Below are 24,062 nucleotides of genomic sequence, written 5' to 3'. Positions count from 1 at the left end.
ATTTTGCATGGTTTCCTTGCATCCGGTATGTTTTAATAATATATATATTTTTTTGAGTATCTGATTCAGAAGCTGCTCAGTTTTGCGACCCACAGCTGACCACCAGCAGAACCATGGTCCTCCCAACAACCCCATTTAGTAAAATAACAGATCTCAAGATTTGGAAGTCTCTCTTTTAGTCTGTTCCTGATACTGTCTCTTGAACCAATAGAGAAGACTGCACAGTGGCGTGCATGTTTACTTATTTTGATGACAATTTTGGTTGGCTTATCGATTTTAAGCATTCCATTCTTTAAATTTTTTTTTTTTTCATGATTCAGTAAGAAGCATTTGCTTGTGCGGCTCAAAGGAGTGTGTTTGTTTATATGTATTTGTGTTCCATTTTTTCAGGTCTGGAACACTTTAGAGTTTTTTTTTAAGTTATATTTTTGGGCTTTTGCCTTTTTAAATAGGACAGTTTGAGAGAGACAGGAAGCAGTAGCAGAGGAGTGAAGGGAACAGGTTCAGGAAAGGACCTCAAAAATGATAGAATGCTGTCTACAGGGCTGTAGCTCTGACAGAATATTATGTAATTCTAAAATCATCATAAGTAGCTTAATAACTTTAATTTTCCAAATTATTTAAAGTAATAGAAATGGATGAATGTTTTGATGTTTACATAAATTGATCACATTTTAATGATGCAAAAGACATGAGTGTGCACACGTCATTGCTGTTGATGCCAGCACTGTTTGAAGTTGGTTCTTTACCTTCCATCTGTGAATCTCCTGCTCAGTGGAGTCTGGCTGAGGGAGGTCTTATCTGTACCATGACACCATAATTTCTTGCTTTTATTTTGTGAGTTTTGACAAAGCTGAAGGTATTAGGTATGTAGCAAGCTGGCTCAGAGTTTTCCACCAACCTGTTGTTTAGTTGGCTTGTCACATGGTCAATAAAAAGGTAGAACAGATTGAGTCTTTAATGTTCTTCTATTAACTGTGAAGGGTGTGTTCTCTCTGTTTTGCTGCCTACTGGTCACATGTTTTTTTACTGGAACCACATCAATCGTGCTGGCAGTTTGACTCTGCATAAATTTAATGGAAGCCTTCCTCATTCCTTAGTGTAGAAATGACCTCTTTGTAGGCAGTCATAAGATCCATATTTGTTGACTGTAACTCTTTAGTCAGTGGCTGTATGTAGCCTAGAATTTTGTTTGTTGTGACAGCAGAGACAATTGTGTACTCTGTACTGTGTCGTAGGTTGCTGACCTTGTTGGAGTTTGATGATGTTTGTGATTCTATTTCAATGAGGGCGGAGTGGGCTGCATTGAAGCGATCCAGAAAAGCACCTACTGTCTTCCCCCAGTGTGTGTCGGACATGAGTGGGATGCCTCCTGTTTTTCTTTTGTCACTAGCCTGTGTTTCCTTGCTTCCTTGTGGTTACTCTTGTAACATGTTCATCCTAACAGCAGATGCAGAGAAAAATGCTGCAACATTCTCAATGGTAGCCATGGTGTTTCTTATTAGGGGGATATCAGAACATCCATGGACAACCACAAGGTATAGTGCGTGGCTTCAGCAATTTGTGAATAGTGCCTGTGGATAAAGCTTTCGGATGCGTTGTTAGTACTCCATTCACATGTCCACTAATGGTTTTGGCTCCATCATAGCCCTGCCCTCTGAGATATTCAATCTCCAGACCCCACTTCTTCAACTGTGACCGGATGGCTTCTGTAATAGATGCAGCATCTTGTTTGGCAAGGGGACATATACTCAAGAACTCTGCGTATTTCAGCTCCATTGTTATGGTTGATGTAGCAAATGCAGACAGACAGTTGTTCGTCCCACTGAAAAACCTGGCTTTTTATTTCCTTAACTATGTTCTCCTGAATCTCAGCTTCAAAGCATGGATTGCCAATGGGCATGTGAACACAGTGGCCAATTCAAGGTGTTTACGAATCCGCACAACAGTGCTCAAAGCCTCCCCTTTTCTAAAATTTTAGCACCGACATGGTACCAAAATCGGTACTTTTGACAACTGTAGTCTCAAGATGATGTTTCAGTGTGGTGTCAAATGAAGATTTCCATGTGAGGAAATGATTAAAGGTTGCCATCTTCACTTTCTCCTGTCTGTTTTCCAAGCAGTGCTATGTTTCTCTTTGGCAGATTGATTATAGCAGAATGGAAAGGAGAGCTTTGCGATTCACACTAACCTTCTCTGCATAAGCATTGCTCAGAACAGAATTAATGCTTTTCTGTTGCCTGAAATGATTCCCCGCTTCATTTTTCCCGTCACGAAATCTTTAGTTTATGAAAAATGTGTTTATTGGTTTTTTTGCTAAATGATGTACAAATAGCACAGTAGGTGGAATCTTCTGAAACTGAATATCTAAGCCAAGCCTCCCACTTCATATTGTAGCATAATTGCTTTTTACCAAACTTTATTTTAGGGTAATTATGGTTGTGTTTGAACCATTTATTGTTTAGAAGTCAGTACTTCTCTTCATCTGTTAGCTGTTTATTTTTAAATTTGGCTGGATCAAATGTAGATATGTGCCTTTTTGACTGTCATCAGCTCTCTCTCCTCTCCACTCTCTCTTCTCTCCTCCTGTCACCTCCTCCCAGCTTTGTCTCATCTAGCATTGCTTTATTCCTGTGATTTCTCTGAAGGTGATGATACGCGTGGCAACTTTTTGAGCAATATTGCTGGGCAATGTTGCCGTCAATGGGCAACCTGATGAGACACAGGGCAACTAATTAGGGCAATGGACAGTTGGCAGCAACTAATCAGAGAGGAGAAAATCTATTGCCAACCCAATAAATACTTTATTATAAACACTTGTTAGGCACTTTATTTCAACTTTTCATATATTTCCTTCATTTTTATTAAAAATAAATGCCTTTCCAATCTGATTTGTGATAGGAAAAGGGAGAAGAGCGAGTTCTACGCTACTACAGACGTTAAATAGATCCCGTCTTTTTAGTATTTAACTGAAAACATTCAATGGCTTAATTACAGCTACACGCATTACATTGGACAGTTGTTGGTATTTTAAGCAATATATGAAGTAAATTCCCTGTTTTGGGTTGACGCATGACAACTTACTAGCGTAAAAAGATATAAGTTCACACTCCTTTTCTCCGCTCCACTGCCGCTGAGAGGCCGCCATCTTGTTTGAATTTTTTCTGAAATCTCCGAACCGGTCACGTGATCAGCTGCTAACATTCTGATTGGAGGATCTCAAATTGCCCACGACCGATCTAACGTATCCAGATATAAATTTGTTGCTCATTCTCAGTGGGAAAGTGCCCAAGCAACGTTGCTCGGCAACATTGCTCAAAAAGTTGTCCCATGTATCATCACCTTGAGTCTTTTCCCTTTGTGTCTCCTGTGTTCCTTCCCTCAGCCTCCTTTTCTGTCTTTCTGCTTTCCATAACCTGCTCCCTCTCCCTCATTTCCTCTTGTCTCCGTGTCTTCAACATTACATTATTTCTTTTTCATTTTTCTCTCCATCCTGTTCTACTTTGTTGTCTTTCTTCCTCTTAATTCACTGTCTGTCCCTTCCTCTGTGACTCCTCACTTGTGTCTCCTGTCAGTGTATTAAAAATAATTTAGTAAATTATATATACTTTATTTTATCTGTAAAACTTTACAATAAGGTCTCATTTCTTAACATTAGTTAATGTATTAGCTAACATGAACTAACAATGAACAATACATTTGTTAGTACATTATTAATCTTTGTTAATGTTAGTTAATAAAGATTTAGCTGTTCATTGTTTGTTCATGTTAGTTCACAGTGCATTAATGTTAAAAATACATTTGATTTTAATAATGTATTAGTAAATGTTGAAATTAGCATTAACTAAGTAATAAATGCTGTAGAAATATTATAGAAATATTTCTACAACATAAATATTGTAGAATATTATTCATTCTTAGTTCATGTTAACTAAAGTAGTTAACTAATGAAAATTTATTGTTACCTTTTTTCTTTGTTTTCATCATTTTGGATTTAGATGATAGAAATGTCTCAAACAGTACATATACATAAGAAAAATGTGTTTTATATGAGATATATGTATGAACATCAAAGATAAGTTTCAGCGACTTGTTTCCTTTAAGGAATGTTTTTGAAATAATTTTCAGTGAATGGTTCAGTTGATCACTCAAATATTTTTTATTATTGTCAATGTTGAAAACGGTTGTGCTAAATATTTTTGTGGAAATTTAATATTGTTTTTACTGTATTTTTGATCAAATAAACAGCTTTGGTGAGCATAAGAGACTTCTTTCAAAAACATAAAAAAAAAAAAATCTTTATTCCAAACTTTTCCATAATTGCAGATTGATTTTTTTTTTTTTTTCATTATTCAAGATGGCGCCTGTGTTGGCTTGCTGTCTGCTGTCCTCTATGTCTCTGCCTTTGGCATTTGTTATTCTTTTATTTATCTCCTTTTTAATCACTTATTGTAATTCCACCTTGGTTTATGACCGCCTTACACTGCTTAACATTCGTAGTGCGGTTGCTGATTTAGTGGACCTTGTCTACTCCCCCACTATTTTCAATTCCCCTCCATGCACACCTGTGTAGGTGTCCTATAGATCGACCTAGAAGAAAGCGCCAGAGGAGGCGTGGTAAATGGGGAGGCTTTGCTGTACGACTGAAAACTGGATCAACATGGGAGAACGGTACACAGCATCTATCATCTTCGTGGGGAGATCAGCTGGTCCATGGATTCGGTGCAGGAAGGCATTTCCTGAGTCTCAAGTCCAGTGGCCTTTTGCAAGTATCCCCGTTTCCTCGTCCATGCATCGTTTTGGGATGAATCCTCATATCCACTGTGGCGGAGTGAATCTCCATAATCTCCGACCGCTGTGTCAAGCAATACAGCTGGAAAGTGATTCATCTGCGGTACTGAAAATGGAAAAATCAACGCATGGTCCCTGGTAAATAACTTTCATTTTAAACAACTTTTTACCATGCAAGCATTGTACTTCCTTTGTGTTACAGAAACATGGATTAAGCCTTGTGAATTATGCTCGCTTGCTGAACTGGTACCTCAGAGCTGTCTCAGAGAGTCTAGTGACGGTTTTCAAAAACACTTTTCCTTGTCGATATCTTTCTACTGTCTTGTATTGCAGTTTTGTGGTGCCATTATCTCAAATACCGCTAGTAGGCTAAACTCTGTCACTGTTGCTCTGGTGTATCGTCCACCCAAGCAAAACATGGACTTTCTTAACGAATTTGCTGCATTTGCAGGGAATCTTATTGCTGCTCATGACAAAATATTGCTGCTGGGAATTTTAAAAATCATGTCTGTTGTCTGTCTAAAACCGTATCCATGGAGTTTTTAAATCTTATTGAGTGGTTTAACTTTGTTCAGTGGGTATCTGGCCCCACACATTTACATGGCCATACTCTGGACCTGATTTAACTCACGGACTGTCTGTTTTGGACATTGCAATTAGCAACACAAATTTCTCTGATCATATGCCTGTATCCTTCTCTGTCCCATACTCAGAAATCAGCCCATGACCCAGCTCACGACTATTAAATCTCAGATGTCTCAGAATGGATATACTTTGCCTTATGTTCCTTTATTCTCCTCTAGATGGTCTGTGTTTGAGCCGCTCAGCTTGCACTTTTGTGTGCATGGTCTGAAGCGCATGGCGCAGGTGCAGTTAAGGCATGTATTGCCACGTTTGGTCAAATAATTAGCCAATTTCATTCGTCATTACTGCAAATAGGTCATTCTGATACATGCAATGACTATCCATTATGACATGTAGGCATTTTTATCTTTATGTACACAATAATAAATCTTTTACATTGGAATCCTTTTATTTTTAATATTTGGCATGTTTGTGCGCTGCACCTGTTACTCACCTGTGTGAGTAACAAGCAGAGTGTACACGCGTTGTGCACCCGCCTATAGGCGCATATTACTAACGCACCCTTTAAATAATGAAAAAATACTGCACCATTGACTTTAGACCAGGTTGTTGTTCTTCAATGGCACAGTTGTTTTCAGTTGCTTCAAAATAGCAACACGCCAGCAATGCGCCTGAACCCACCTCGTTTTCAGTCCAGCACGCCTATGGCCGAACATTTGCTATTAAAACGCTATGGGCACTGGATGTGAAAATGATAATTTAAAAAATGATAAAAAAATGATAAAGTCAGGCTGAACCTAGCAAAAACACATTGCGCCGGTTGTATGATAGGGCTCCATTATACCCACAGGACATTATTCCTCCGCATTTCCTCAAAACTATTGTGGATGCTGTTGGTCCGGGTCTGTTATCATTAATTAAAGGTCCCGTTTTTCGTGGTTTTTTGAAGCTTTGATTGTGTTTATAGTGTGCAATATAACATGTGTTCATGTTTCGCGTGTAAAAAAACACAGTATTTTTCGCATAATTTACTTATCTGTATACCGCTGTTTCCACTGTCATAAAAATGGGCTGATGACTTCCTTGTTCTATGAAGTCCCTCCTTCAGAAATACGTAACGAGTTCTGATTGTGCCAGCGGTTCCTGTGTTGTGATTCGACAGCAGCTTAGCGCATCTCTATGGCTCTGAGCGCATCTTGCCCGGAAAGGTCACGCCTCTTACCATAACATGGAGATGCACGCGCTCAGTGTTATTGTAAACATGTCTTTAATTTTACCCTATCAATTTGAGCCGGAATCAGACCCGGTGATTGGACTGCGGGATGAAAATAACAGCGTTTCGACGACATGGCGACAAACACACTCTACAAACGCAACTCTTGTGTATTCCTGTGGGCGGAGGTTAGTCAAAAAACTGTTTTAGTGACGTCATTAAAGAAGGAAGTAGAGGGATGTAGTCCAAACTGGCCGTTCGATGTAGGCGACTTCTGTTAAATAAAATATCTCGCTTGGCATTGAACTTTGAGCTTTAACATTTTACAGATTTTATTTATACTCTAACAACAACATTACACACTAACTAAAGTTTGAAACATGGGATCACGAAGAACGGGACCTTTAATAAACGCTTACTTACTGGCATTGTTCCAGCCTGCCTTAAAAATGCTGTGGTAACACCATACCTTAAAAAAACCTAATCTCGATCCTACATCTCTTCCTAATGTTCGGCCCATCTCAAACCTGCCTTTTACAGTATCTCATAGAAGTGAGTATACCCCTCACATTTTTGTAAATATTGTATCATATCTTTTCATGTGACAACAATGAAGAAATGACACTTTGCTACAATGTAAAGTAGTGAGTGTACAGCTTGTATAACAGTCTAAATTTGCTGTCCCCTCAAAATAACTCAACACACAGCCATTAATGTCTAAACCGTTGGCCACAAAAGTGAGTACACCCCTGAAAGTGAAAATGTCCAAAGTTGGCCCAAATATTTTGTGTGTCCACCATTATTTTCCAGCACTGCCTTAACCCTCTTGGGCATGGAGTTCACCAGAGCTTCACAGGTTGCCACTGGAGCCCTCTTTCACTCCTCGATGACGACATCATGGAGCTGGTGGATGTTAGAGACCTACAGATGCTCAATAGGTTTAGGTCTGGTTAGGTCTGGAGACATGCTTAGCCAGTCCATCACCTTTACCCTCAGCTTCTTTAGCAAGGCAGTAGTTGTCTTGGAGGTGTGTTTGGGGTCATTATCATGTTGGAATACTGCCCTGTGGCCCAGCCTCCGAAGGTAGGGGATCATGCTCTGCTCATTCATGGTTTCCTCAATGAAATGTAGCTCCCCAGTGCCGGCAGCACTCATGCAGCCCCAGACCATGACACTTCCACCACCATGCTTAACTGTAGGCAATACACACTTGTTTTTGTACACCTCACCTGGTTGCCGTCACACACGCTTGACACCATATAACCAAATAAGTTTATCTTGGTCTCACCAGACTACAGGACATGGTTCCAGTAATCCATGTCCTTAGTCTGCTTATCTTCAGCAAACAGTTTGCAGGCTTTCTTGTGCATCATCTTTAGAAGAGGCTTCCTTCTGGGACGACAGCCATGCAGACCAGTTTGATGCACTGTGCAGCGTATGGTCTGAGCACTGACAGGCTGACCCCCCCACCCCTTCAATCTCTGCAGCAATGCTGGCAGCACTCATAAGTCTATTTCCCAAACACAACCTCTGGATATGACGCTGAGCACGTGCACTCAACTTATTTGGTTGACCATGGCGAGGCCTGTTCTGAGTGGAACCTGTCCTGTTAAACCGCTGTATGGTCTTGGCCACCATGCTGCAGCTCAGTTTCAGGGTCTTGGCAATCTTCTTATAGCGTATGCCATCTTTATGTAGAGCAACAATTCTTTTTTTCAGTTCTTTGCCATGAGGTGCCATGTTGAACAGTGACCAGTATGAGAGAGTGAGAGCGGTAACATCAAATTTAACACACCTACTCCCCATTCACACCTGAGACCTTGTAACACTAACAAGTCACATGACACCGGGGAGAGAAAATGGCTAATTGGGCCCGATTTGGACATTTTCACTTAGGGGTGTACTCACTTTTGTGGCCAGCGGTTTAGACATTAATGGCTATATGTTGAGTTATTTTGAGGGGACAGCAAATTTACACTGTTATACAAGCTGTACGCTCACTACTTTACATTTGTAGCAAAGTGTCATTTCTTCAGTGTTGTCACATGAAAACATATAATAAAATATTTACAAAAATGTGAGGGGTGTACTCATTTCTGTGAGATACTGTATCTGAATGGATCATGCAAAGCTGTACTGGCCCAATTGCAATTCTTCTTGTTAGACAATTCCATCAATTAAGTTTTTCAATCAGGTTTTAAAGCTCTATGTAGCATTGAAGTTGCTCTTTTAAGAGTCTCAAATGACATCTTTCTCACGACAGGTTCAGGGAAATTCATGGCTTTGGTCCTTTTAGATCTAAGCACTGCATTTGACTTAGTTGACCACAACGTACTTCTGTCACACCTAGGGTCCTGTGTGGGACTTCATGGTACTGTATTACAGTGGTATGGCTCCTATTTGTCAAATACTGTAGGTGTTTCACTGTACATCTGGGGCATTACTCATCTTCCAACATACCTCTTGGCGGTGGTGTTCCACAGGGATCAATCCTTGGACCTGTGTTGTTTTCCTTGTATTTGCTTCACCTGGCCTCTATTTTTGAAAAATGTGGTATCTCCTTTCATCTATATGCCGATGATACCCAAATCGATCTTCCCTTATAGCACAACGATAAATATTCTGTTGTTAAATTGCCTAAACGAACTGAAGTCATGGCTTTAAAGCAGTTTTTTACTCCTGAATCTGAAATTATGTTTGGCCCTAAGGAAAATGTTTTCATTTTGATCTCTGCTTTCTCGCTTCATGTAATACACAGTGTGCCAGGAATTTGTGCATCCTATTGATGACTACAGTCTAAAGTTTGACAAATAGATCATCTCTGTTGTCAAGTCATGTTTTTACCAACTTTGACCTTCTCAGTAAAGTTAAGCCCTTTTTATCCAGGAGCATTTTCGAAACGGCAATCCATGCCTTTTGTAACATCTTGGCTTGACTACTATAACTTGCTGTATTATGGCATTTCAAAGGCCTCCATCTCTCGTCTGCAGTTGGTCCAATATGCAGCCGCTAGACTGCGTTGTTAAGAAGCGAAAATATGACCATATAACACCAATTTTAATGTCTCTGCACTGGCTCCCTGTCAAGTATTTGACTGATTTTAAAATTGTGTTATTTGTCTACAAAGCACTTAATGACCTGGCACCTCGATACTTAACTGACCTATTGCTTTCATATACCCCATCTAGAAACTTGAGATCTCGCAATCTTGGCCTACTTACAGTTCCTAGAATTAAACTTAAAAATCGCGATGATCATGCTTTTGCTACAGCTGGACCAAAACTTTGGAAAAGCCTTCCTCTCTATATTAGGCATGCCCCATCTCTTACTACTTTTAAATCTTATCTCAAGACATTTATTCTCCCTGGCTTTTAACACTTCTTAGTATGTTATCCTGGGTTTCCCTTGCATAATGTTGATTGCTTATGTTTGTTTATTTTGTTTTTTGCTTTAAATAATCTTTTATTCATTGTATTAGTTTTTTTAAAGCACTTTGGTCAATCTTGGTTGTGTTTAAATGTGCTCTGTAAGTAAACATTGATTGATTGTTTTTTTGTTTAGGTGTGCATTGTCTAGTTTCCTCGTTTGGTGATTTATACTCTGCTTTCTGGTATTAGTCGTGTTTTGGCTGTTGATTTGCATTGTTTCTCTTGCGATTTACATAGTTTTCTGTTTTGGTGGATTTAAATAAAATTTCCTTCTACTTTAATCCCTGCTTCCAGTGAGTGTTTGAACCTGTTGTTTTGTTTTTGTTACATTTACCACATTTAAATTTGGTTTAAATTATTGTTAGATATGTTTAAAGTTTGTTATTCTATTCTGTTTAGTGCTTTAATGATCATAAATACTCAGAGAAAGGGTCCCACTGAGTAGTTTTTCATTTATTAGATCACAGCTCCATTGTAGGGGGTTAAAAGTAAAAAAAGTAAATTGTCGCTATCTTTATCAACCACAATGAGCTGTGAATGATCTGTATCTGCCCTACACCCTTAATAAAAAGTTACACTAAAAATTCCCTACATATTGATACCAAAACTTTGACAATCTAATCTCTTACTATGTGTCTGATTCAAGAACCAGAAGCAAACCAGACAGGGTTCCCATAATGAGTGCTCCTGTGGTTCACCCAGGGCCGTCAAGAGTTTAAGTTTTGCTGTCTGGTGAGGTAATCTACCTCCTCTCTGATGTGGTCTTCCGCTGAGCTTCTGTCTTGAGTGAAGAGGTGGTGCTGGAAAAACTTAATGCTCATTTACAAAGCTCCTATATATAGTAAAATACATCACTGTCAGTTTCCATATGTGATACCGTGTGATTTCCATATGTTTGCTTGCACTGTGTTGAATCCCAACAGTTGCATAGATACGTCTGTTTAATCCCATTGTCTAACTATACCCCCTGAATTATGGAACAAAAACAAAAATGCCTCAAACCAGTAGTATACACATGTAGAAGTGTCTCGTAAAAAATGATCTCATAGGCCATTTGTTACAAGCACTGGTGTACCGCCTGTATTCACAGAAAATAAACAGAAAGATAAGCTCATGATTTCAGCAGTCACAAAGCACAAGACATTACAAGTCAATGGAGCATGAGGATGCTTTTTCTGCACGAAATGAATAAGGCAAATCAGTGTACTGGATGATTTATGAATATGTGTTTTCTCATGTTACATGTTAACTGGTTGTTTGTCAATGTGGTTGAAACAAGAAGCCAAGACTGGATAGTATCTTGTTCGTACAGTATCTAGATTAGGCAGATTAGAAATGAAAGGGTTACTCACAGTTATCAGTTGCAAAAATTTGTTTGGGAGCAAGTTCATTCAAGGTGAACAAAGACATTGTCAACAGAGAGTTGAAACCCAGCCGAAGTCACAAATACTAAGTACCCCATACTTTTGTTTAAAGTGCCCCTATTATGGATTTTTGAAAATTACCTTTCATGTAGTGTGTAACATAGCTCTAAGTGAATGAAACGTCCTGCAAAGTTTTAAATCTGAAAGTGCACCGTATATAAAGTTGTCTCTCAAAAGTAAGAGTCGACTCTGGGTCAATTAAGCTAGTCGTTTGTAAAAACGAATCCCAAGCCATTTCGTTGTGACGTCACAATTGATGTTTTATATTTTCTAGCGATCGTTCAAAATTCGTAGTTTTGTATGTTATGTTGTGTAATGTACACCATCTGTATGTCTCCTGCTTACCAGCTAACTAACGTTTCTGTAGTTCTGCTATTCAGATGTGGGTCCAATCTTGTCTAAAAATCTGTCGATTAATGCAGCTTGTCTGTCTTATTACTTGGAGTAATGATCAAGGATGGAGCACGACTTTTGTTTACAAAGTCTAATGCTTTATCAGCTATTCATGTTTGTGCTTGGCTAACGTGGGAGTTTACAACATACAAAACAAACTATTTTTTTCCACTGCATTTTTATTATTACAGTAGAGTGGAGCTCTATCTGTATTGTAATAGAATGTTAAGATGCTAGTCCGCGCTAACTAGTTGAAGTATTCTCTCTGTAAACAGTAAACACCCATTCTAATGTCAAACAATGATATAGACATTTTTCTTTGTTAATAGTTATGACGAAAAAGTCTGTACACATCTGGTCTAAATGTTTATCTTATGTTTAGAAGTTTTCAGCTTCGCTTGGCATTCTGATACAGTTCCCACAGGTGCACCTACAAAAAGTATATCCGTGACGCTGCTATGACGTCTTTTCTGTCCATACATTGTATATGTCTTGCAAATTGATAGCTGTCATTCAGTTATGGCAATGGGCATGCGGTGCGCTCAGTAGACCAATCACAAAGGATTTGGCCATCTGACCAATCAGAGCAGTGTAGGCTCACGGGGTTTAGAGAGACTGATACTTTGAACTGCTTCTAACGAATCATTAACAAAACAGAAAACTCAGGTGAAATTAAATGTATATAATGAGAAAACAAAAGTGTTTTTTGACCTTGCATGTATGTAAACCTGTTGTAGGAGACTCCCAAAACAATATTAGGAACCTTAAGAAAGGCATAATTGGGGCACTTTAATGGCGATTTACATTCATTTGCATATCGGCACCTACTGGGCAGTTGTGCAATGTTTTTAATGTATAATCTTTAGTCTTTAAAGTTTGCATGAAATGGAAGTTGCGATAGGCTTTTCTTCCCTATTGTGACATAAATCCAAGAGAAATAGCTTCTCAAAAAATACATGTAGGATGGTACTTTTATTTTGTACATGGGGAATTGATTCGGATGGTTGGCTAGTTGTGGTTTGCTATTAGGTTTATCTCATGTGAGTGACAGGTTGTCCTGCCCTCGCGCCAGTAAACGTCATCAGAGAAGAGATGTTGCAAGAGGAAGAGGAAGTTATTTTGATTAAAGATTGCTAAGACTGCCCCCGAGCATTCCACCGTACCACCCGTGGTACAAATACCATTCAAAAAAAGACATTAGGAATGCTAAGGGTTTAATTAATTGCACATTTATATTAATTTACTTACTTAAATATATACTGGGGAAAATACTAAACCATAATGAGCATTATTTAGGCGAAATATAGCCTATTCCAGGCTCAAGCTCATGCATAAAGCTTGTCGCAAAGCACAGACAAAAGTAATGATCATGAATGTCATGAAAAAAATAGCAAGGAGACATTTTAATTATTTATTAATAAACTAGTGTTTTCTGAGTCATTGTCGGCTGCAAAGATGAAGTTGACGATGCTGCTTCACCATCTTCGCAGTATAGTGAACACGCCTATAGAGAGAAATGCTCCTTTCATACGGATTACATAAGCAGAGAGTATTTCTTTTCGATTTGAATTGGTTCGTTTAAAAGTAGAGCTTTTAAACGAACCATCAAGCTTTCTATATATATATTTATGTCTGTGAGGCAAGTAGCTTATACGTGCTCCAGTTTTGGGAGACTGAGACATCAGAAAGTGCATCCTGTTTGTTTCCTTTATTTTATAAAGGCACAACATTTTCTTGTTATTGTGAGTTTACACAAATAAATTTGTAAAGTTTCGAATGATGTATTACTCTTATCTTAATGACCAAAAATTATTTTTAGTAAAGTATACTAAAGTATTTATACTAAATAATAAAGTATTTTTAGCTGTTTCCACTGTTATTAGAAAAAATGCAAGTGATCGTGTTTTTTTTTTTTTTTTTTACGTTTATATGCGAATGTTGTACACCTCTCCATGTTAAAGGTGCTACAGAGGATGTTTTGTTTTATACATTTTTGCAATATTACTTGAAACTGTCTTTACTAACTGATAAAAGACTATTTATTAGGTGCACTGAAAGGAATAATATTAATATACATAATCTGTGCACGAGGTAGGGCCTTAAAAACATCAGCCAATCGTTTACGCGATCATCGCGTAAAGGATTGGCCCTCTGGCTTGTCAATCACTGCCATTACGTTCCTTGTGAGAGACGTGCGCGGATTGGCCCTCTGGCTTGTCAATCACTGCCATGACGTTCCTTGTGAGAGACGTGCGTGGCTGCGCGCTCCAGTAACTTTCCACACTTCACAGGCCCCGCATGCAATGTTTTTGTCAGGAGACAGGAGTAACAACTGCAGATTATGAGTTACCTGCGGTGAGTCCGACATAATGAATCCACTAACATGACACAGCGAATGCCGGTGGTAAACACTCGTGTTCCAATACTCGTGCACGAGTTTTGGGAGGCGTTCCCTCGAAATGAGCTGTGAAGGAGGGGTCATTTCAAAAACTCAGTAACAGTCTTTGGTTTCTCAGTCGACGAAAAGATCCTCTGTAGCTTTCAAGATTAACAAGTTTATAAATGACCAACTTATAAAAACAAATTTATAGCTGTCTTTGTAAAGAAATGCTCACTTTATGTGTTCTAGCCACTGTTGTGGCGCTGTACAAACACTTCCAGTGTGAATACTCGCGCATCTCTGCAGCTGCAGTGACAATGTAGTTACGTGCACGCACTGCTCACACGCCGTTCAAGCTTGCAGTGTGAAACGCCAATAGTGCACATTTATCTAGATTAACGTTAGCGAGTGGCCATGTAAAGTTGCTACTACATATGTTTCAAATGATGAGCCATAATTTGAGGTTTAAGTTCCTGCCCGACATACTGTAACTACCACAAGGACCCGCCGTTAACGAACAAGTTGTTTTTTTTGTTTTTTTTTGGGTGACTGACTAAAAAAATTTTGGTCGAGTAGGCCTCTTCTAGTTGACTATTCTTGTCAACTATAGTTGCTATTAGGGGGTTAGGGTTAGGATGAAACTGTTTGGTTGATAAATATGTCACTAAATAGGAAACATTGATTGAACCTAAAAAAAAATATGTGCTTGCTTTTTTTATGTTTAGCAATTTTGCTTCCACGTTTTTGTATGGTGAGATGTTTCACATTTGTATGTTTATTATAGAAATGCATTATATAGAAAATGTCAAAAAACAACAACTTTTTAATGCATATCTACAATGTGTGTAGATATTAAGTTATTCTTAGTTTAATTTTCATGGACTCTTAGTTTATTTCTATTCAGTTTGCTTTTTCCTTTGTTGTAGTTCCCACTAGTCTTTAGTTATCATAGTAACTCATTTGATTTGTCATTGTGCTCAGGACAGGTGTGTGCACCTCGTTATCGTCTGTATACAAGTTCATGTGTGTTCCTCTTTAGTTTGTCTGGTCTCGTTAATGCTACTGTTACATCTCTCTTTACCTACCTGGATTTGTGTTCACAGTTCACTTCTTTGGCCCGGAGTGGCCATGTTTTAATGAATTACACGCTGCAGTTGTGCCTTCTCGACGTTCGTTCCCCATACGATGCCAAGACGCTGAAATCTTTGTATTAACCACTACCACTCAGTAGACCTCCCAGACACCAAAGAACTTACCAGGAGGGAGGCTGTCATCAGGTGTCTGGAGAGTGTCTACCCCTGACCTGGGGGGAGTACGCCCAGGTCATCTGCATCCCATCACTCCCTCAGCTCCACAGCTGTGAGAGGGGCACCTCTCCAACAGCTACCTTTCCGTCGGTTGTCCCCAAGTTTTCGCCTGCCAAGTCACCATCATGGCTCCTCCCTCCATCAAATCTGCTGAGGGCTATCGTCTTGGTCACGCTCTGGGCAAAGAGTATAGAACCCAAGAGGCGACACTCTGATACTTTTTGGGCAACAGTCGGCCGCCATTATGGGGTGAAAATACTAACTGGACCATAGAATCCTTCACATCTTACGTACCCAAAATCAGCATCAGCAAAATTTCACAACCAAATCAGAAGCGCAATAGAACAGTTTTTTAAATGAAGTCATCCGTAAATTGTATGGCACCTACAGTAAATGTTGTATTGTCTTATATATGTTTTATTTTTCCAGTTATGGAATCCAACCATTCAACCATCTGAGGTAATTTAGTACTTTGAGTATTTCCATTTTATGCAACTTTACACATTTATTAATAGTAAATGAATAATTAATACATTTAAGATCATCATATTTGCAGCGAACAATATATTTCAGACCTAGTGGAGTAATAGTATTACTCCACTATCTGAATTGAAATAGGCTATATTGTACGTGTTAATGGATCACGCTACAAACATAATGATCTTATAATACATGATGCATTGCTGTGTACGTTATCACATAATTCCCACTTTTGGACACTTTTGCTTTAACATACAACATTGCAAAAACAAGCTGTTATTTTCTGTTATATATTTATTGTCCAACATTCCCAATTTTCAATCTCACATTATGAAATAAATGTTTTTCTCCAATACATGTTGGAGAATGACATGCATTCTCTAATTGTATCTCCAATACAATTAGAGAATGCATGTCAACATTACAATTTAATAATAAAAGAGATTTGGTGATGTTGAGCATTGTGGGCTTGGTGCCAGGGCATATTCCAGAAAGCAGGTTATGAGACATACTCGGGAAGGTTTACGGATAAGTGGATAACCTCATCTTTCGGTTCCAAAAAACTGGGGTAACAGTGGGCATAACATATTTCACACATTACTCCATTTACAGTGCCCTCCACAATTATTGGCACCCTTAGTAATTATGAGCAAAGGTGGCTGTAAAAATAAATCTGCATTGTTTATCCTTTTGATCTTTCATTAAAAAAAAATCACAAAATTATAACCTTTCATTGAAGGAAAACAATTAAAAGTGGGGGCACATTAACAGCTCTGAGTCATCTTCTATAATGCCTGATGAATTTGGAGAACACCTGACAAGAGATCAGAGACCATTCCTTCATACAGAATCTCTCCAGATCCTTCAGATTCCCAGCTCCATGCTGATGCTTCTTCTCTTCAGTTCACTCCACTCATTTTCTTTAGGGTTCAGGTCAGGAAACTTGGCAGAAGCTTCAAGGGAACCATGGCAGAAGCTTCATTTTATGCTCAGTGACACATTTTTGTGTTGATTTTGATTTTTGTTTTTGGATCATCATTGTCCTGATGAAAGATCCAACCACGGCCCATTATTGGATTTCTAGCAGAAGCAGTCAGGTTTTGATTTTTTATCTTTTGGTATTTGCTAGAATCCATGTCCAGGACCTCCAGCAGAAAAATAGGCCCACAACATTAAAGATCCAGCAGTATATTTAACCGTGGGCATAGGGTACTTTTTATCCATGTGGGCACCAATCCCATCTGGTGGGTTTGCTGCCAAAAAGCTATTTTTTTTTTAGTTTCATCTGACCATAGAAGCCAGTCCCGTTTGAAGTTCCAGTCATGTCTGACAACTGAATATGTTGGAGATTGTTTCTGGATGAGAGCAGAGGATTTTTCTTGAAACCCTCCCAAACAACTTGTGGGGATGTAGGTGCTGTTTGCTAAATTTTTTAGGCTTTCTGAGACTCAAGACTCCACTAATCTCTGTAATTCTCCTGCTGTGATCCTTGGAGAGTCTTTGGCCACTCAAATGTTCCTCCTCACTTCACATTAGGACGATTTAGACACATGTCCTCTTCAAGGCAGATTTGTAACATCTTTAGTTGATTGGAATTTCTTAATTATTGCCCTGATAGTGGAAATGGGGATTTTCAATGCTTTAGCTATTTTCTTACAGCCACTTTCTATTTTGTGAAGCTCAACAATCTTTGCTGCACAACAGAACTATAATAAAACTATAAAAATTCACTTTTATAGGAGCAAAGGGAGGACAGACTACAATTGACTGTTCATGTAGAAATTTTGTTTTTAGACATGTCTCTAGTCTTATTTGTTTGTTCATTTAAGAAGAGCTGGCTGGCTGTTTTTAGAGTTCTGGGAAACAGATGATGTCTAGAGAAAAGAAAGACTAATGAAAGGCTGATGAGTGTGGAAAAGCTAAAGATAGTGGAAAAGATAAAGATAGATAGATAGATATAAGTTTAACATTTTAATAAACCCAGTGTGCCACTAAGAGGCATATGTAATTTTATGGATGGAGAGATTGACGGAAGAGCTTCAGGCATAGAGTTGTTGCAATTACAGGGATCAAAAGACAAACTATGCCAAATCACAGCCAGAAGCTTAACCCAGCAATCCAGACACTCAGAATAGGAACTGAGGCTCAGATGTGCCATCCACTCATCGCTTTCAGATATTAAGATATTTTGAAAAGCTCTTGCATTTATCAGGGTGTGCCATTTTAATCAGATGTGTATTTACTTTGCATGCTCTTCAGTATTCTGCATTACTAGGGACCAGCATAGGATGGCAGGGTCCATCTCTCTGCAGGGTTATGCAATAGTACATCTTCCACGGTGTCATGGTTCACTGTCTTTACTCTTCATTCAGTTTCTAAACACAGGGCTGCCACACACATGTGACTGCCCACCCAAGTTAAAGAGGACCCACATGTCCTCAAAACATAAATGTTCATTCATCTTAGGAGCTGCTTGGCATGGTAGCAGTTCAAAGTGCAGAGGAAACATTACTTGCACAAAAACACAGGTTCATGTTCATATAAACACTTGCATGAAACCTTATTCATGAAACACGAGCAGGATGGATTTCTGATTTATCATTAAGTTCCACTAAACTGGATGAAAAAGTAAACCATTTTCATATAAACCTATACAAACCTGTTTAATAAATATGGCCAGCTGAGTACAGTTTTAAGATAATGAGAGATATGAGCAGCAAACATTATATTGATGTATAGATAGTGTGTGTGCTTATGTGTATTTATTCTCTGGAAACCTTGAAATTGCTGACTAGATTTAGTTTATTTTTTGTTCTTGATTTTGCACACTTGGAAATTATCTTCATTGAAGCAGTAAAAAGAACTTTTTCCATCTGTTAGACAAATAGTGGAATTAAATTGTCTGTATCAATGATTTATTTTTCTTTTGGCCATTACTTTGATTTCCTTAGGTCTACTATTTAAGAAGAAACTTAAGTGAATACTTCGGAAAAGTTGACAATGTTAAAAAGGTGAAATTAAAAATGTCTTTTTTTAGAAATTTAGAAGTTTTTTTTCCCCCTTCTGTTTTGGACCAACCCTCCAGCTTCTAAAGTCCAGAGACTGCATAAATGAAAACTTGTCTGACAAAAGAATGATTGAGGGTATGTTGGGCTAGAGTCAGGAACTCTTAAAGATAGTGTTGATGAATCTTGTTTGCCAAAATGGATACTTCACATGTCCAGCAGCCGTTACTGGGTTGTTTTGTGCGCCAAGGTTGTTTCTGGCTGATGTGCTGCTTTTGTATCCTGGGACAATTAACTGTTTGTTGAATACTTGAATAAATGTGGAAGTTTTAAACAAGATACTTAACTACCATTTAGCTTCTGTGTTTGTTTACACATTTGGGTTGTCCGTAAACAATTTTGCTCTATAGTGTCCAGTCACATGGTTGTCTCGCAATGCCCATTTAGAGTTTCTATATGAAAATGTTACAGTGACTTTAATGGAGTTGGAGAAGCAAACATTGACCCTTAATGAGAAGCTATTCATTTGAGTCAGGCCACCATGGAAAGACCCAGCTCACAGATGTGAAGGGTCACTAGGAAGGCTTGAATTATTCTTCCTTGAATAAACCAATAGCTGGCTAGCCAAAATGCTGTAATTGCCATAGACTCTAAAATGGTCCTGTAATAACCATTGGTAAAGGCGTTGGTTGTGTGGTGGATCCAACATCACTTTTAGCAGAATTTAAAGAAGTCTGCGTAATTTTCTGAAATTTGTCTCTAACTCTCTGACCCTGGCTGCGTTTACACAGCAGCAGGTAAGGTGGCCAGTCCATTCAGAAATGGATAGTTTTGAGAGTGAGATTTTCATCCGGTGCATATGTACATTAACAAATTAAAAATTCTCACTCTTAAAATGTTCATCCCTTGTCATTCTAAACCCTGGGTTTCCTCTTTCCATGTTTCACACTCTTAAATCTTTACTCCTGGATTAGGAATTAATTTTGAGTATTGCTGTTTTACATTATTATTTGCATATTTGCTGCGTCAGTATCATTGATTGGATGAACACAGCATGTGACTTGTTTAAAAAACAGTTTGAAGAGCTTCCACATCACATCTGGATTAGGATGTGGTGTGATGCGGAAGAGTGAGACAAGGATTCCAGTGACTGAAAGGAATTTGTCTGTCCACACCATCATTCAATCATTCAAAAACATCACAAGTGCCTGTGGGAGGAACTTTCACTGCACTCGCAATGAAATGGATTGGTACATAATCAAATTAATAAGCATTACACCATTTTAACATTATTATAAATACATACTAAGTGACTGAAACAATTTTTGTCATAGAATACACTTGTTTGTTCACACTGTGTTGACAGTTTGAATGTTCATTTTCTTTTAATTTTCAAGATCTGAGGTGATTTTTCCGTTTTCGTTTTCAGTATGACTTATAAAGGTCATGCAAAATGATATTCAAATTCACATTAAAATCTTTGAACATTAAATAAAGCACATAATCAGTACCTAAGTACTTTGTATGTTGTTGTTCCATGTGTGACAATTGCAGAAATAGAAGCCATTTCTAAAATATAAAAAAACTTTGATTAACATGAAAAAGATACCTTTTATCATGTCATGTCTGGTTAGGACACAGTGTCAGCTGCACTTGCATATTCCTGACTGTGCTATCCAGTCTGTAACTGCAAAAATAACATGGTCTTTCTTCCAGTGTCAGTATTTGACATTTTGAGTGTTCCCTCAAACACAGAAATTAAATACAGCATGACTTGTACAAAGCACATGAATATTTGAGGCAAGTGCTGTTCATTTTAAGCCTATTGTTTGTTGCTTAAGCAACTACATTGTTTCACACTGTATAGCACACTGACACCACAGTGTGGGGTTAATCCTGCAAATTTCATAAACCAGGGTTAGCGGTACAAACATTACTGAAAGCTTTAACAAGTTGGAGAGTGAGACTGACTTTTGTTACCTGGAGCACAAAATAGCGCCAAATTGCTTTCAAAAGGTGATTTATTCTGTTTTAGGGTACTGCTTGGAATCTTTATATGCTCTTAGATATCAAGATAACTTGTAAAATCCAAGCTTTCTCATGCTATTGCATTGTAAAATTAACATACAGTACATACAGGCCTAAGTGTTAAAACATGTGCCTTACAGTGGACTTAATTTAAATTTCTGTTGATTAAACAAATTACCCATAATTGCTTTAATTCTCAGAGGTGCATTTCTATGTTCTACATAGTGTGTTTGTTAGACCTTGAAGATTTAACATCAAACAAATACTGGAGACATACTGGAGAAATGGACTAAACCTAGATTTTATCATGGCATTCATAGTATTACTGTTTCTAATGACAAGTAAAAAATACACATGCAGTCTTTTCATTTGTCAGGTGATTTTCTAGAGAACAATGTTTCTTTTATATGTATATTTTGAGGGCCACGGTCCACTGGTTCAGAACCACTAGTGGAGAGTGTGTAGATTTGCTGAAGTTTTTCATCTAAATGATATTGTGTGTCGCGGTCTGAGTTGTTGGGCCAGTCGTGGTTCTGTTCTAGAGCTCTGCACAGTTGTCACCCTGTTTTCCTCTCTATTTAAAGCCAAATGTTCCATCCCAAATCATATGTGGGGAGAACACATATAATTATGGCATGCTTTGTTTACATCCTTATTTTTTACTTCTGTTTACATTGAAGGATTTTCTGCGAGAGGATGATGAGTCACGATTGTCTGCCTGTTGTCTCTCAGGAGTAGTTTGATGTTGTTAAAAATTTATTATGTTTGCTGCTGTGTGTTCTGTTTTTCCTCAACATAGCATTAGCTACACTGCTTGTTTCTACTTCTATTTGGCCGCACCAATTATTTCTAAAAGGCAGCATCATGACTCCAATCTTCAGTGTCACATGATCCTGCAGAATTACTCTAATATGCTGATTTTCCGCTCAAGAAACATTTTTTTTTTAATATTATCCATGTTGAATATTATTAAAACTATTACTGTTGTGCTGCTTAATATTTTTGTGAAAACCATGATGCATATTCTTTAAAATTCTTACATGAAATGAAAATTTGAAATACAAATGTTTTTTAACGTAATCGTTGTAATGTCAATGACTTTAAATTGAATAAAAGTTTATTATTTCTTTCAAAAAATTTATAAAATAGATGAATGACTCCAATCTTTTGAATGTTCGTGTAATCAATCTTTAGCTTTAAAAATGTATCATGTGAACAAAACAGGTTGACATGGCAACTTTCCCACTGTTTATGTTTTGGTGCATGTTAAACTTGTCTAATGAGGCAGTGGTACTATTATGAATTTCTTTTTTATGACCCAAGTAATTTTACAGTGGAAAGTTGTTAGTCTCCGCTTTGTCTGGAGTCATTAGAGAAAGAAAAAGAATCCAAACCACTCCTACATAAATACAACTTGGCTATAGTGCTGTTAAATGAACTGTACTGTCACACTAATGATTAGGGTTGCCAATTGCCCATATTGAAATATAAAATGCTGTGTCCCTTATTGAATCACTACAGGATTTTTTTTTTTTTTTTCTTTTTTTTTTTACAAAAACAAAACAGAAAAAAACATACCGTAGTGGCCAAAAGTGATGTCCGGCCTAGGAAAATTGACATCTTCACCCTTTATTCAAATATTAGGTGTCCTTAACTACTGTGCACTTAAAAATAACTACAATGTACTTATTGTGTTCATGTTTTATTGCAAAACACTTTTGCAGCTATTGAGGTGGGATATGTATGGTTAGGTTTAAGGGTGGGTTAAGGTGTAGTGGAAGACTCAGCAGTGTAATTAGGCCCGAGCACCGAAGGTGTGAGGACCCTATTGGAATTGCTCTGTTTATTATTTATATTCTAATGGCTCAATAGTGCCACCTACAAAATTTCAACAAAGCGCCCCTCACGTTACATTTCACGTACAAATATGAAATTTGGTACACACATGTAACAGCCCAATACCTACAAAAATCTCTTGGAGCAAAATCTGAAAACCAACAGGAATTCAGATATTTTGAATTTTCTCTGCAAAATTTTAACAGTTTTTGCTATTTATAGGAAGTGTGGCACTTCAAATTGACTTATATATTGCCAAATATTGCCATTATTTCTCCTATATTTACCTATATTTACCCGCTTAAATGCATCTTGACCACTGTTCACTGTTTTCCTAAGGCCACCGGGTGGCCCTGGGTGCGAGAGCCCTTTTAACTAAGGCTTTTTTAGTTTTAAATTTTAACCACTTTTTACACGTCTAGCCTACATAGATACGTTCACTATTTGTTTTTAATGCCATCATATTGCACTTTTTTTGGAGGACAACCTTGAACAGGATGTGGAATAAACAATATTGTGAATCCTAGATTAAAATGAATAATTTTCAGACTTTTTCACCCAATTAATAAAAAAATCAACAGATCAAAAATCAAAAATCGATTATCAAAATAATCATTAATTGCAGCCTAGGCTTTTGTAATGTCACAGTCACAAACCGTGATTTGTTACTTGCTTGTCAATTACAGTTGGCTTTAGAGTGCATCATGTCATCAATATTTTTGGTTATTCTTACTGGAGAAAGACTGCAAAGTTTAAATGCATACACTGTATCTGCAAAACGTTTTACATGAGTGCATGACCTTACATGACCTTGCACGAATTTATAAGGTTGTGCATATAAATGCACTCAATGTTAGAGTAGTGAACCAATGTCAAGGTCCCTCAGTTCAACATGGCGGTAATTGGCTCTGGGTGGGAACGTACACAGCATTACAGTTAATGTAAATACTGGTTGATGTTGTTTGGGCTGTAGTCTCTTTAGCACTGGCTATGAGATAAGTACGCCAGCTTTGTTATTGTTCGATCAAACACAGGCCGGCGATCTAGTGTTTAAAGTCAAAGTAAAACAGGAACAGAGTTCATTTTTGCAAACATATTTGGCAATATTTGTTTGTGGGGAGGGTGAAGCGATTATTTATTTCATCAAATTAGGCCATGTTTGAATGTGTTTATATATTGAAATAAGCTAATC

At 37.9% G+C, this 24,062-nt stretch overlaps 1 protein-coding gene across 1 annotated transcript in view; it reads left to right on the top strand.

The window, feature by feature from the left end:
- Nucleotides 1-24,062, top strand: part of nt5dc1 (5'-nucleotidase domain containing 1) — an 82,111-nt gene that overhangs the window by 11,577 nt on the left and 46,472 nt on the right. The gene's annotated exons all lie outside the window — the stretch shown is intronic.

Source organism: Megalobrama amblycephala, linkage group LG11 (genome assembly GCF_018812025.1).
Source record: "Megalobrama amblycephala isolate DHTTF-2021 linkage group LG11, ASM1881202v1, whole genome shotgun sequence".
NCBI lineage: Eukaryota > Metazoa > Chordata > Actinopteri > Cypriniformes > Xenocyprididae > Megalobrama > Megalobrama amblycephala.
The sequence above is the reverse complement of the archived record's forward strand: the minus strand, read 5'-3'. Positions and strand labels throughout refer to the sequence as shown.